Source organism: Myodes glareolus, chromosome 23, assembly GCF_982192425.1.
Source record: "Myodes glareolus chromosome 23, mMyoGla1.1, whole genome shotgun sequence".
NCBI lineage: Eukaryota > Metazoa > Chordata > Mammalia > Rodentia > Cricetidae > Myodes > Myodes glareolus.
This window is the reverse complement of record NC_142048.1, coordinates 61,978,717-61,995,973: the sequence shown is the minus strand read 5'-3', so window position 1 is coordinate 61,995,973 and position 17,257 is coordinate 61,978,717.

Sequence of the window (17,257 nt, the reverse complement as noted above, 5' to 3'; positions counted from 1 at the left end):
TGCCTTGGAGAGTAAACAAAGTCTGCCACATCACAGTGAGACAAGCCAAGGGCCTACCCCCTATATCTAGGCTGAGCAAGTTATCTCTCCATAGGGAATGGGCTCCTAAAAGTCAATTCATTCACTGGGGATAAATACTGATCCCATAGTCAGTGGCCCACAAACTGCCGATGCCACACAACCCACTTTCAGGGTCTAGTTATCTCTATGCAGGTTCCCTAACTCTCAATTCAGTCAGTGAGCTCTCACTAGCTCAGGTCAGCTGTTTCTGTGGGTTTCCCCACCATGGTCTTCACCCCTTTGCTTATGTTACAAGTTTAAATTTGTTGTTTCTTTTGAAAAATGATCATGGTGAAAATAGGTAATAAGTTTTTAGAATAGGAAATATTTGAGGAACAATATATTAATATGTTTGTTCTTCTAATGTAACTTTCTAAATGGATATAATGTGCTAAATAAGACTATATTATGCATAAGTTATATTATGAATCACAGTTGGGTAAAAAACATTGCTCTATAAGCTGATTTTGACCTTGCTACCATCAGGATATTTGTCCCTTAGTATTTTTAATCCTAGCAATAGTTTGCCACTGGCAAAGTAGATTTTAACAGTTTCAGGGTGATACACGTAATAATTCCCAAATTTCACTGAAGAGACAAAATTACTGTCATTTCCATCTCACTAGAGAGAGAGAGAGAGAGTCATCCTTCACAAAAATTAGAGAAGCCAGAAAATGGACTCAGGTGTATTAAAAGAAAGAGATTATTTCTCATGATCAATGTGGATCACTGATGTTAAAGTATTTCATTTATACTCTTATGCCTTAAGTTTGAAAGACCATTTTACCTGGTCTCAATTCATTATACGTTTCTTTAGTTCACTTTTCCGAGAAAATTCTAATTTAGACATGGCAAATCTTTAACAAAGTGGCAAAAGTTTTCAGAGACAAAAATACAGAATACTAGCTTAATGGTTAACATCAAGCTCCAAGACAATAGAGACATTTAATTTTAAATTAAAGCTTCTCAGTGAAAAGTATAAAATGAAAATGAACCAGGAGGTACACACACACACACACACACACACACATACACACACACACACGAACTCTCCTTTTTCCTCTTAGCATTAGTAGCCCTTTCGGTAAACATTGACATAGAAACACAAGCTTCAGAATTTAAGATGCCGACTTTTGAAGATATTTCAAAGTGTTTTTAATAAAGCCCAGAAACTATGTGGACATTAACTCTTCCACTTGAAATCCTGTACCGTGTGACTCTGAGTAAGAAGATTATGGATTATCCAGAAAAGCGTGTGTAAAAAATGAAGCATTAACAAAAGAAAAGATTAACTTTGGCCAAATATTTAATAAAAAGTTTTAATTCAGTCTTTCTTGAATTATAAAGATTGTCTTTCTAATATTTACATAGTTTGGAACCCAAAAAGTATTAGAATGGTTATATTTAAATACAGTTATTTCAAAGACCAGGAATTTGAACTTTGAAAGGATAATGGTTGCATAATTGTTTGGTCACAAAACTTAGCCTCATAATCAAATATTTTTTTAAAAAAATTAATTTTTCTTTGTGATGTGCAATTGCAAATTTTATAATATTTTATGCTTTATTTCAATTTCCCTTGGAAAGATATAACATTAACATATCTGGTCAAATCACAAGTAGTACAAAATATACTTTTGATAAAATTTTTAGAATAATTGGAATACTTCATTTTGCAAATATTTGGTCAAAATTTCTAAATCTTGTTTTGTAGAAGAATTGGTAAATAATAAAAATAACAAAAATAAAATATATTTGAGAGCAAAAATTTTTATGGAGTCAGATAATAATGATGTGTTTCTCAACTGCACAATCATTTCTACAATAGTTGCCCTTTTTCTCTCCCTATAAGAAGCAACAACAAAAGATGGTTAGCGGTTCAGGCAGATTGGAGAAACACCATTTAATCTCAACAAATATAAAATAACAGTTCGGTTTCTGTGCATCAGAAAAATGCCCAAGATTCATGATTCCAGGAAGCATAATCTAGGCAGTCAGTTTGTACCAATAGTCCTCAGGGCCCTCCTCCAGATTATGCAAACAGAGCTATGCAACAGGGCAACCTCTGTTTTTTTCTGGGAACAGAAAAAGCTTCCCAGTAGCCTATGCATGAAGAGAATGTATAATGTGGGCCACTTTCTTCAACTTCTCTAAAACATGGTTTGACCAGGATAGTCAGAGCCCCATCCACGGACATTCTTCTCTGCGTACAGTACAACAAAAGCCTGTGTTTGCTGGTAGTGTCCGGTTAACACTTTGCACAGAGGCTGGGCTTCCTAGGCAGTGGAGTGCATCAATAACGCAGTGGGAAGTGGCAGAGACAGAAGGTAAACACAGGTCAGGCCAGGAAAGCCTGGTAGGGGGTGGAACTCACTGCCTGAGACACAATGCAGAGCATGACATCAGAGGGATTCATCCTTCCTTTCAACCCGAATTCTCAGTTATTAACTGAGGCATAACATCATACAGTGCAAACAAAGGAGCTCAGCCACTTCTCAGCTGCCCCGCAGATGGCATCTACAATACACACAGGGTTCCTGTGAGAATTCTGCTTTGGCCATTATGCTAGAAGACTCATTCAGCTAGGGAGAAAGGAGCGCATTAATGCACTGGCGTAAGTGAAACAGATTCAGTCATGTACACCATAGGTCTGCACCATTCTCTGTCATAATTTATTAGATTCCTGGCAAATACCGTCCACGCAAATTCTGGTGGAACTTTTCTCTCCAGAGCTGGCAAAAGCATCTAATACTCTGTGGTCATTCCTTGTATATCAAGGCTTCTATTTCTTTACAGCTGAACAGGAACCATTACGTTTTACTTCCACTGGATTGAGTGAAATATAATGCTAATACTGAGTCCAAACTATATGGCCTTGTTGTTCATGTAAGGTTACTGTAAAATCAATGGAGGTCAGAAACTGAAAACAGCAAGTCCATAGATGCAGTGAACTTCCATGATGTCAACTGGCATCAGGCTTAGAGTATTCTAGTAACCATTCTGCATTTTGCTTAGCCAGAATAGCAGCAGCAAAGCACTCTGGGTATATGTAAGTACTCTAGGTATTTGTGTAGCAGTAAACAGGAAAGATGGCAGGGACTATTATCTACAAAGCACTTTTTCATTAGATCAACTGAGAACTTTTTCCTGTGCAAAAATTATTTAAAGCACAGAAAATTTCCCTTCTGCTTTATATTTCAGTTTTCTTTAATTTCTTTATGTTTCAGTGCTGTGTGTGTGTGTGTGTGTGTGTGTGTGTGTGTGTGTGTTTGTGTGTGTGTAGGTGTCCCTAGAAGACAGAAGGGGATTAACCCACTAGGAGCTGTATTAATTAATTAATTAATTTGTTTGTTTGCTTGCTTTCTGTTTCTCTGTGTAGCCCCGGAACTAGCTCTGCCAGGCTGACCTTGAACTAGGAAATCAGTTTGCCTCTACCTTGAGTGCTGGGATAAAAGACTTTACCACTAACACCCAGTTAACAGCACACATTCTTAACTTCTGTGCCATCTCTTCAGCCCCAGAAAGATATATCTGAAATATTTAATTTGAAATATCATGAAGAAATACAGTCCATTTAAGGGTAGTGAAGTAGAATGTACTAACCACAGTAACAAAATCTCATACTCCAAGTAACTCTTTCATATGCACTTATATTTGTTAAATGTACAAATATAATAGATTCATTTTGCTTTTAATTCACTGAAAACATTAGTAACCTGACTGGGTATATTATATAGCTGGCAAAAATTTCTGGATAACATACAATTGAAATTATTTTTTGGAAATAAATATATTAATTCTTGTTTTTTAAAAACATGGTTAGATTTTACAATAGCGACATGCTTTAGGGAAACATTAACTTTGTTTTAAGAACATTCTTGTCCCATTAAGTTTGAATAATCTAGGTTCACCTTATTAAATTTACATGTGATATCTGAAAATACATTTTATGAAGCAAATAATCCCATAGGCATTAAGGAAACAATAAATCATCATTGTTAAATTTAATTAATAAATGCACCTTTACTGGAAGTGTATTCATATGTTCAGAAGTACAGCAAGTTAGGAAGTTCTATAAATCCATTAGAATTAGTGCCAATCCAATTGTCCTTCTCCACTTCAACAGTTAGATAAAGGTTTAACTAAGCAAATTAACATTTTGAGTGGTCCTTCAAAGTTAAGAAATATAGATGCTGTTGCAATGGAGAGAAAATAAGTTCCAGATATTTGTGTCCTTATAGTCAGATGACAGAAATTTAACTGGATCCTAGGTTAAAATTACATTTATGAACCTCTGTTCTCCAAAAGTGGCTGTTGTAGACTATTATTTTAAGATGTGTTACATTTGTTTATGATGTTGAACATTTGATTTAATGATTCAAAGATGTGCTGTATTCTTCTCTGTTTCATTTGTTTAACTCTGTGAAGCTGTGTTACTGTGCCTGTCTTAAACACCTGATGGTCTAACAAAGAGCTGAACAGCCAATAACAAAGCAGGAAAAAGGATAGGCAGGCTTGCAGGCAGAGAAAATAAATAAGAGGTGAAATCCAGATGGAGAGAGAGATCAAGGAGGGAGAAAAGAAGGGGCCAATCACCCAGTCACCCAACCACCCAGCCAGTCACAGAGTAAGAGTGAAAGTAAGATTATAGAAGAAAAGAAACAAGGCCAGGGCAAAAGGTAGATGGGATAGTTCAAGTTAAAAAAAAAAAAAGCTGCTTAGAAACAAGCCACATTAAGGCTGAACTTTTATAAGAAAGAATAAGACTCTGTGTGTGATTTGCTTGGGAGCTTGGGAGCTGGGTGGCACCCCCCCCCATAAAAAAATCCAAAAGAGTAAAACAATCAACAGGTAGCTATCAGTAAGGTAAGACAAGGTAAGTAAAGATCTAATCCTTATGTTAACTAAAATCAATATCCTGAACTCCAAATTTAAGCAATAGTGAGGTTTATCTGGTGTGGGATTTTCCTCTGTATGCTATGATTACCATTAATGAATAAATAAAACTAACTTGGCCTGATAAGGTAGAACAGAGCTAATTGGGGAAAAATAAACTGAATGCTGGCAGAAAGAAGGGTGGAGTCAGAGAGAAAACATGTAGCTCCGCCAGAGACAGATGCTGGGAACTTGACCCGGTAAGCCACAGCCACACGGTGATACACAGATTACTAGAAATGGGTTAAATTAAGATATAAGTGTTAGCCAATAAGAAACTAGAGCTAATGGGCCAAGCAGTGTTTTAAATAATATAGTTTCTGTGTGATTATTTCGGGACAGAGCAGCCAGGAACCAACAAGTGGTCCTCCTTACAACATTTATCTGCAAATGGATGTAACTAGAAAAAACAAGTCTGAGTAAGGTAAAACATACCCAGAAAGATGAGCACAGTATGTATCCACTTATAGGTAAATACTAGCTGTAAAGCAAAGGATTAGGAGCCTATAGTCCACAACCCCAGATAAGCTAAGTAAGAAGGAGAACCCTAAGAGAAACATACATAGATCACTCAGAAAGGGTAAACAGATGAGATCTCCTAAGAAAATTGGGAATATGGGGGGGGGGTAGAAGGGAAAGCAGAATGGGGAAGAGGAGGGAAAACAAGAGGGAGGAGGAGAACTACAGAGAACTAGATGGTGAAGATGGGGGAAGGACAGAAATGGAGAACAAGGAAAGAGGTATCTTGATTGAGGGAGCTATTACGAGGCTAGCAAGAAATCTGTTTTTTGTTTTTGTTTGTAAAAGGAAAGAGTTGTTGTAGGAGGCTGCTTGTTTGTTTTCAGCTGCTCAGCTTTGGAATAATCACACATAAACCATATTATTTACAATACTGTTTGGCCAATAGCTTAAGCATATTTCTAACTAACTCATATCTTAAATTAATCCATCTCCGTTAATCTGTGTATTGACACGAGGCCATGGTTTACTGGGGTAAAGTTCTGGCGTCTATCTCCAGCAGGGCTATGTGGTTTCCCTCTTACTCCTCCTTCTTTCTCCCAGCACTCAGTTTAGTTTTCCCCATCTACCTCTGTTCTGCCCTGCTACAGGCTCAAGGAAGCTTTCTTTATTCATTAATGATAATCACAGCGTACAAAGGGAAATGCCACATCAAAGAGTTAGTGAAATAAATTTTCTCTAAAACAATAAAGAGTATGAAGTAATGAATGATAAAGTAACATTACATATTTTAATCAACATATTTCAAAAAATGCAAGTAATCAGCTTGCACATCCCATATCCAGAGTGATCTCACAAGCAACTGAGTCAATGACACCACATAAATTTGAGAAATCCCATTTGTGGATTGATTTTTGCTTTAAAAGTTATCATTGCCAAATGATAAGTTTATTAGATTTCTTCATATGTTTTTCACTTATTAAACAAATAGTATATTTTAAAAATGGTAAAAGCTACCTGGATAGTCAAACAGAACTTTTAATAAAACACAAATTATTGTTTTCTTCATAAAAAATAATTTATATTAAAGAAATTGTGTTCTTTTACTCATTTTTCTTGTTTGTTTGATTCATTATTTGAGACTGGATTTTACTCTATACTCCAGATTAACCTCTAAATCTTTACCCCAGTCTCTATCACCTAGTACTGATATTTTGGGAGTATACAGCTGTACCTGTCTATGAGATGAGATAAATAAATAATGCTAGTTACCAATAAAGCCTAGGTAGCTTACACATACCTATGTGTGGAATCTTAGACCATTTGGAGTCTTTTAGGGCATAAACTGAGAGACTTATTGCAATAATGATTTCTTTTTCATATATCCAAAAATTAGAAAGTTGGAAATCCTTATGCCAATAGATTTGGCTCCTGACAAAGGCCCATTTCCTGGTTATCTTCAGAATCTGATGTCATATTGGAGGGAGAAAGTAGCTATTTGATGTTTGTTCTATAAGGATACTAATTCTACTAATGCCTCAGGATTTCAACATACGAAATTCGGGCAAAAATATTCAGGTCGTAATATTCCAACCTTTCTCGACCCACTTGTCCTATCCTGATCACTTGGAGAACTTGTACATTAAGTATTAACTTGAAAGAGTAAAGGATATAATTTCATCTAAGTTTAATCCAGATGACACATAGAAGAGAAACAAGGTGAATATTAGTTACTTTTCTCATTGCTGTGCACAGATATCAGACAAAAAGGAACTTTGGGAAGAAGGGAAGGGCTCGCTGTGGATTATGGTTTTAAGGGTTATAGTCTATTGTTCCAAGGAAAGCATGTTGTAGGTGCATGAAGCAGCTGGTCTGGAGTCACTGAAGTGGAGATCATAGCTCTGGACCCATGTGGGAAAATTCAATAGGCTGCTTATACAGCTCCACTGATATGCAAGGTTTTAACCTGAAGTGTTTTTTTTTTTTTTTACAAAGGTAGTACTTCTTCAGTGACTGTGTGTCTAGGTCTTATGTCTATTGTGTCTTGGGCTAGAATCACGTAATTTTGACTTTATTGCCTGTGGTCTCAGGGCTCTGTGTATCCCACGGTTTCACAGAAAATTACTATAGTAAGAACTCTAAAGTAATCCTTAAAAGGTTACTAAGGCATCCTTTCAGATTTCCAGTTTTTCTGAATGGCCTTCCTGTCATATGGAGACCCATAGTATATTTAAGGAAGGCATGGATGATTTTCAGATATGCATTGAGGCAGCATTGAGCACTGAATGTCAAGGTCCCTTGAGCACATATGGCTTCTTTGTTCCTGGTTTCGTGCTCCTTGTCAATCTGCCCTTCAGATAACATCTCTGTCACACTTCTCAACTCTTAACCTCAAACCTATATGTGCTTATCTGAAAAAAAATTTATGATGATTGAATTAATTACTATATTCTAAGCATTGTGCTATTATATGAAAACATTGCTTAGAAAGATGTCAAAAATGATGTCATAATGAGGGTACCAAACATGGCAGTAGTGACTGTGCAAGAAAAGTCATATGTTTGCCAGATTTTATGTGATCTTTTATTGTCATAAAACCTTTAAAATAATGAATAATGGTCCATGACAATTGATGGACCATTCAATATTTTACCATGCATGTTCACATTCTTCCAAAATACATCATTTTTCCTTTTCTCAAATCACTTCTAACCTTAAAATCATCAAATGTGAAAATAATTGAAACATAATTTAAAACATATGTACATGGTTTAAAAATAACCACTGGTTATAACCTCAACGTAACTAAAACGAATGTATTTGAAGAAATAACTTTAAATACTAGTTTCCATATTTACCTATAATAAACAGGATATGCCTGCGACAAGCATTTACCTTTTTGATACATTCTAAGAAGATTCTACTATATACCGTAATATGTTTAAAAGAATTATTAGTTATAAACAATTATAACTATTACTTGAATATAAAAACATACATTTTAAAGTGATTTTTTGTTAATTCTGCTAATGTAATTTTCAGGGTGTAGATAGATAACATAGTATTTAAGAAAATTTGCTGCTCTTGCAGAGGAGAGTTCAATTTCCAGTGTCTTATCTGGTGGATTACCACCTACTGTAACTGTGTCTTTTTGGAATCCAACACTACGTTGCGGCCTTTCTATGCATCTGCACTCAGATTTTACACACACACACACACACACACACACACACTCACACACACTCACACACACACACACACACATAAAAAAAATTAAAAGTAGAATGAAATCTTCAATGGAAATATGCTACGACTATATTTCTCTGTTTTATATTCATGAATTCAACCAACAGAAAATTAAGGAAAAGAAAAGTCTGTGGAAAATATCATTTCTTATCACTATACTGTAGAAAATATTGTACAACAAATGTTTATACAGCAATTCCATTGTAAAATATAAGTAACCGATATATTAGTTAAATTGTACAATGATTATATGCAAACATTGCAAGGTTCAACAGGAGGAGCTTTAACATTCTTAGATTCTAAATCTGAAGCGGATGTGGCTGTTTTGAAACTATTGTTATGGGTACCAAGGTTTCTGTTGTTCATATGAACTGAAACATAAAACACTTATCACCAGTCATTTTATATCTAAACGTGTGTGTGTGTGTGTGTGTGTGTGTGTGTGTGTGTACATCACTCAGAGAGAGAGAGAAAGAGAGAAAGAGAGAGAGAGAGAGAGAGAGAGAGAGAGAGAGAGAGAGAGAGAGAGAGTTAGTTATCTGAGTTTCTGTCCTGCCCGGTTCCCACAGTCATTAAGTCCCAAAGAAATCACACAGAGGTCTACATTAGTTATAAACTGATTGACCCATTAGCTCAGGGCCAATTATTATTAACTCTTATAACGTATATTAGCCCATATTACTTATCTGTGTTAGCCACATGACTCAGTACCTTTTTCAGCGAAGCTTTCACATCTTGCTTTTTCTGTGGCAGGCTCACAACTGCAGAGAAATGGGCTTCCTCCTTCCCAGAATTTTCCTGTTCTCATTTACCCACCTCTACTTCCTGTCTGGTCGTCCTGCCTATACTTACTGCCTGTCTTCTGGCCAGTTGACAGCATGGTGAACTATTGTTCAGGAAAGTCATTCATTCTTTCAATAGGTTTTTTTTTTTTAATGCTTGTTCTGTTAGGTAAGTTCTTACTGTTATATAAGTGTTTTCCTTAGCAAAACTAAAAAATCAAATTCACACCTACTCTAGGAAGTAAAATTTTGGTGCAGGATGCTGACTCAACATTTCAGTGCACTTGCTGTTCCCACAGAATATGAAGGTTCAATTCCCAGCACCCACACAGTGGATCACAGTTGCCAGCAAACAAGTTGCCCTGTCCCAGAAAAACGGATGACATCCTTTGATCTCCAGAAGGCCCAGTCACATGTGTGGTACAAAGTCATAAAAAGCAGGCAAAACATTTATACAATAAAATAAAATTATAATATAATATTAAAAAAAGAGTAATTTGGAGAGTTGTTTTCAATAGTTTATCATAATTGTTTTCTAATCCAAAATCATTTGATATCATAAACTTTTGAAAAGATGCATTTTACATTAATTTAAATTTCATAAAAACATGCATTCAATATTAAATTTCATAAATAATAAACTCTACTATAAAAACTTTTTGAGATAAATAAATAACAAATGTTAGGGTAAACATTATTGCTACTCTTCAATCATATGGTATAATGTCTTTGAGTATTTACTACAACTCTGCCAGAAAGAGGAAGAAAGTCTATAGTAAGTAGTGTATACTCAGAGAATACTTGGGGTCTTAGAATCTCAGGTTACTGAATAACAGAGAGAAAAACACAGAACTCTCCTTTTAAATTTGTGTGACTAAGTTATTAGGTATAAAGCATTATTATACCCTATTTGCTGTATCATAAAATAGTATTAATATTTTGTTGGTTCACAAGAGAAGATCAAACAAATGTACTGAGAAGGGCCCTCTACCTTAGAGGATCTATGACATACAATGTTACAACAGTCAATCCTAAAGCCCTTTGAAAAGAAGAAAGCATTTCACTGGGTTTGTTTATATATTTTAAATTTCTGTGCAAGTGTGGAGAGGTCAAAATATAGAAGGTATCTCTACAAACAGGAGATTGAGTCCATTTTTATGCAAAACAAGAAATAGTTAGGAACCATGTTACTGCCAGGTATTTTAAGTGTTCTCAGTAATTTAGTGCTGGAAATTCTTGTGTGTGTATTTTATAAAAAAATATATAGTTTATGGATTAGTCTACATTTATTTCTGCATTATAGTTATTTAATCATAACTGAATGTGTTCAGTTGTTGTGGAGAGTGGACATGGTTTATCTAAATATTTATCTAAATATTTGGAAATAAGTTCCAAGGGATTTGCTCCAAGCTGTTTTAAGAATTGTGACCTTTGAGTGGATAAACTTATGCTCATCCTTTTGAGTGTGAGACAATTGAAACAATAAATCCCAAGGACTTGGAATTCCTCCAGGAATCTCATCTTGGAAAAGGAAAGCCTGAAATTCTAGTGCCAAAAGAGACAGCACATGTTTCCCAAGAAATCTTATACTGTGTTGACAATTTGACAGCCTACCTTGCAGAAGAGACTGGAGATGGTGGGACTACCCCATCATCAGGCCCACTTAGTTTCTTATACTTCTTGCATCTATTTAAACCCAAATATCAACTCCATGCAAATATCCAAAAAGATACCCTTGGGGGTCAGTGGGCCTCATTATTTTTCTTCCTTCCAATGGAAACATTGAGTAAATCATCTTTCTCTTTAACTTTTCATAGTATGTGTTCCTTAGCTGATATATTATGATGAGTAGGTAGAAGAGACTAATCAGCTAAGGCTACCAGGGGCCAGAATTTAATTCCCAAATCTTTTAAAACAAAATAAGCATTGAGTAAGGAGACAACATAAGATCACTGACTGGGAATTATTGCTAACTTTGTGTTATAAGCAGGTAGATTTGGCTCTGATGCAAGAGAACAACACGGATTAGAAGGAACACATTTCTTTGTGTGCCTATTTTATGGAGAATCTTGTCGCATGTTTAAATGGAATGTATTCTGTCCTATATAGCCTGACACTAGGATTTCCTTGTTATTCACAGAATAACCCTGACTGATATCTGTAGTTAAATTTAGTATCTGTAGGCCAAGGAATTGGATAATATTAATAACCTGAATTGTGACCAGTAAAAAGAGTAAGCCAAACATTTTATGTGTCAAAATAGTTCACTAACTAAAAATTGTATTATTTAAATAATTATACTTTAGTTAATTGTAGTATAGTTGATATTTTTATAAAGGTACGAACTTTGTAGAGATTATATTTCTATCCTCACCTGAGAAACAAACATGCCATTGACATATAGCAAACAACCTTTCCTATATAGGAGGCTAGCAAGAAAGCCCAATGGATAAAAGTACTTCTTGTACAAACACTAGAATCTGACTTTGAATACTAAGCATGGGTACATAATAGCTTCTTAGTCTGTGAAGTTCCAGTTCTAAAGGCATAAAAGATATAAGTGTTGGCTCTTCACAGACAATGTGTGGTCATTTTGGAAGATAATTTTCCTTCCATATATTATTGAAGGTATAACAAAGATGGACTCGGGGTCCTTTTGTAATTCAGCTTAGTCAAGCATGGCCACTTTCATGCCTGCAACACTGGTGCTGTAGGGACTGAGATGGGAGTACCACAGGGTGTTCTGTTAACTATAATAACTCTATGCTCAGAAAGAGACTTCTCTCACGTGAATAAGGTGAAGAATAACAGAGTAGAACTCATTACATCTTTCTCTGTTCTCTGCACTTCTACAAACAGGTTCTTACAACACATATATACACTATATTCTAATACTGTATACAATCAAAAAATTTGCATGCTAGAACAATGACCTCCTCTGTAATCCATAAAATAATGGAAACAGCTATCTGTAATGCACAGAGTGCTGGATCATCCAGGCAGCTATGAAATAATAGCTTAAGATGGAATAGATCAAAGGAGGATTTTTCTTGACTTCTACTAAAGAATTTGATCACAACAGTATGTTTGTAAGTTCTAAATTCAAATGCCCTGCCTTCCCAGTCCATCCAAGAAATCACTCAGAATTGGTCTTGGCATGCAAATTTTATAGAATAAACAGAAGATTGAAGTGAATATGTATCACACAAGCAGTTTCCATGAGTTTTGAATTCCACTTTAGCCATTTAACATTTTGGCCTTTGAGTTTGTTTACTTACCACAACATAATGTTTACGTTTTTACAAAACACTTCAGAATGAATTATCCAAGATTGGCTTGGACTTATTTTAAAGTCAAGTAGGATGTGTGTGCAGATTTTATGCATGGAAAAGAAACACAGAATTCCCCTTCTGGCTCCACTCTCCAAAGAAGATAAAGATTTTGTAGGTAAGGTTAAGATGAGCTCTTAGCTGTATGTATGTTGACTTTCCACTCTTTATTTAGAACATTCTTTCAATACTTTTTGTACTTACACTTGAAAGTAATGAGTAATTTCATTCATTTTACAAGTTGATCTTGCCCAGAGTGCTTTTAGCAAGCACAGATTTTAGAAGACATGATTGAATGGATATAGAGGCAAGAGACACAGAGTGGTCAGGGAAAAGCTTTCTGAAAAAGGGTCTAACTTTTTCACTTGCTGTTTGTTTGAACAACCCATTCACTTTAGTCTATATAAAAATGATCCATAAATTAAGCCACCAAAATCATTTGACTAATAAAATCCCATCAATGTTTTTTGTTGTTTAATTTATAAGATCAAATCAATTTTAAAGCATGAGAAAGTCAATTAGAAAGTATGAAATATCAAATTTATAGTCTCAGTAAATCTCTTGAAATCACAGCCGTGTTTTCTATACCAGCCTTCTTAAATTTGAACAACCTCTTCTCAAAAAAAAATTGACATTTTATATGCTTCATATCTTTCTTTCTCCTTTTTTCTGGTTTTTCTCTCCCTTGGTCACAAGCCATTTTTGTCTCCTTTATTTTTCTTTTGAAGGAATGGTAAGTGACACTATTTTCCTTGATCTGGAGACCTGAGTTTTGTAAACAGTGCTCTGGAAGAGGGCTCCTATCCCTGTGACAGCTACTGTTCAAGGGCTAAGTATTACCTTTTTCCACCTCATTTCCTCCTTCACCCAGCAAGTTCATTCATTTAAGCCCTTGGCAGGCCATTGAGAATTGACTCTTCTTGGAAGGTCCATTAACAGGGAACAGTGGTCTAAGTCAGACACTGTACAGAGATCACACTGAAGTTATTTTTTTTACTCGAGAAGTTGTAGGTTGACTTTGTATCTATGTGGCAGGTTAGAGAACTGTTTGGGTCTCAGCTGACTACCTATTCATTGCCTTAAGTAGGAACCAGGACCAGAAATGGAAATACAGAGGCATTGACTTTTGGAAAACTTATCTTTCAGTCTCAATTCTGTTACATAAATGGTCCATTATTGTGAGCAAGAACATAATTTCAAATGTTCCAGCCTCTAATGTTCCAGATCCAATGTATGGATCACCCTGTGAATTCTTTATCAAAGTATGATGTGGAGGAGACTATTTAATGTGCTCAACAATAAGGTTTTAAACTGTGATCTTCAGCCAATATTGTGTTTTTCAATTACTACTATTTTCTGACTTTGGAAATGCCTTTATAAACCAAAGCTCTGCTTCCTTGTAAAATAGAATCACCACAGTAACGTCATGAGATAGGGTGTGTGTTTGTGAAGAGCAACTTACAACTCTCCCGAAGTGGTATTTTTCAAACTTCAGAAGTGATTAAACATCATTTATAAATGCTAAAAAAGTTACATATTTGCAAAGATTATAAAATAAAATATTCCTATGGAAGGCTATGGATAGTGACACTGGTATAGAAGCAAATTTCTTTAAGTAATTAGCAGCAGAGGAATAGAATAATGGCAACTCAAGTACAAATCCCACCTCTGTCATTTGCTTGCTTCATGTTCCTGAGTAAGACAGGCATCTCTGTCATCCCTCATTCTTTTCATCTTGAAGTAGGAAAATTTTATTTTACCATAAACAGTCTGTAAGGATAAATGACAGTGTAGATAGGAAGACAGCAGGTATTCCCGACACACTTGTAAGAGAAGAAATAATACTACCTATGTTTGTTGCATACATTCCAGACACTACATTAATCACTTGATATGATTTAAATACTTTAGTCTTTGGCAAGTCACGACTACTGACTGTAATCACTATTGAAAAAAAAACTCAGGCAGAGAGATATATTAGCTTGTCTGAGACCAAAGAACAGGTGAGAACTGTGGTGTAATGATTGAGTCAAAACTCTAAGTATTTCTGTAATATCCCAACCTGGAAATATAAACATCTTGTGAAAGTAAAACAGACCCTGGCATGTCCAAAACATCATGGAAAGACCTCATCCTCATAATCTCTTTCTTTACCCAGATCTGTGTAAAGCAACTCCTAGTTATCCTCAGGTAGACATAGTCATAAATAACAAATGGTCAATTATTAATATTTTTTGTTGGATGCTTTATATCCATTGGTTATGGTAGTTTTCTTTTTACTCATTGGATATCTAAATTCTTTGCAAACTTTTACTAATTATTATAATGTTCCTCATATTTCAAATAATGAGCATGAAATTCAATGAGGTCACAGAACTCTGTATTATATACCATGGACTATTGAAAAAGTGTGAATATAATGCAATATCATGGAATACATATACTATTTTCCCAATAACAATTTATTCACTTAGAAGATCCCATCCACCATGACCTCTAGAATGTTCAGAAAGAAAACAACTCATCAAGCAATTATATCATAGTGTCTAAAAGATGAAGAGGTTTCACCTTTGTCTAGTGGTTCAATCGTTATGTCTATTCATGTATATGAAGAGTTATACACACATTCAAAAATATTGGGAGGTCACAGAACAACCTCAGAAGTTGTTTTTCATGTCCTTGTTTTATTTTTATTTTAATTAATTCTTTTCTTTTTGAGATGTAATATAGCATTTTCTCCTTCCTTTTCCTTCCACAAAAGTTTTCCATATATCCCTCCTTGCTCTCTTTTATATGCATAATACCTTTTTTCATGAATTGTTGTTAAAAAACTATATGTGTGTACAATATATATTTATATACACATATGGTTTATATGTATGTCTAGATATATGTATATTCATAATTACATAAATATAACCTGCTAAGTTTCTTTAATGGTACTTACATGTAAATTTTCAAGATGTCCAGTTCTAAGGGATACACCTGCAAAACATCTTTAGCACTTAGGGCTCAAGGACCACGGCAGAAGACTGCAAGAGAACCTTTGTAAGAGTCATAGGATCGGGGAGTTGACCATGACATTGTTTCTCCTAGGGATTTCATATGCTTCATTCATAAACTCAAGTCAACCTGAGTGCCAAAACATGAACTGAACAAGGACAATAATAGGCATACTAATGTGAACAGGGAAAGCCTAGGTGTCCTCAACCATCAACAAAGAACTACTAGCTGTTAAGGAATGTTGACAGCGAGAGAAGTGGTCTTCCCTAGGGAAAAAGAACAGCATTTGATTAACCAATAAATTCTTGTGTTTTGTGACAGACTCTTTCACTGGCCTGGAGCTTGTCAAGTAAGCGACCCTAGCTAGTCAATTGCGCCCCATATGAATGTCTATCTCCCTTCTCACAAAGCTCAGAATATAAGCACAAATCACCATGCTGTGCTCTTTTTACTTGGGTTCTAAGAATCAAACTCATGGTTCCACGCTTGCAAAGTATGCACTTTACCTACTGAGCAATTTCTTCTGCACGAATGTTAGTGATTACTTAAAATCAAAATAGACATAGCTGTGCAACTCTCCAAATCTCTGAAGAGATGGTCCTGTCTTATTTGTGCTGACCTACAGAATTTCTGAGAAAGGATAATGAATCTATAGTAATGATAAACTGACTTCTTATGCTTTGTGGGCTGAGAAATCTTGTGTTCTCACAATAGCAGAAAGCACAAGGTCAACGGAAACATTCTTCCTCCATCAGTCCCTTTGAAAGTTACAGTCATCCCATTTACCAATTTTTAAGAAAACACACTGAAATCATAGAACTCACAAAGTATTAACACATCCATACTTTCCTATGCTATACTTCATAAGAGACCAATTGAATGCATTTCTGTATTCCCTGCTACACAGTATATCCTGGGTTTTGCCTTTACCTTGTAGTTCAACTAGGTAAATGCTGCAACATAAATTACTGGAAGCTAAAGGATAGTAGCGATTGCAGAAAAAAAATAAAATGGAGCAGAAAAATGAGATGAGAAAGAAATAACCTAAGGGGATGAAATCGAAGGGAAATAGAAAATAGTTCCCTGAAAATAAGCAGGAAACGAGTCTCTGGAAGGAAGAGTAAAATGTACCCAAAGTCTTGACAGAGGTTGTAAACAGTGGTATCACCCAGTTTCAAGGGTATGAGAAGCAGTCAGCAGTTATCTTGAGTAGACACTGCTTCATGAGGGTGATTAACTTTAAGTCACACTCAAATTAAACACAATGAATGGGGAAAGCAAAATGCAAACTTAAAACACCAGTGAGACCAATGTTTCAGAATTGTTTCATTTTGGGTAGAGATACAGCAGCAACCAGAGGACAAGTCTATCCAGGACTACTTGATTCTTGACAGGGGACAGCAGTGTTGGGTTCAGTTTTAGAGAATGAGGTTTAAGACATGC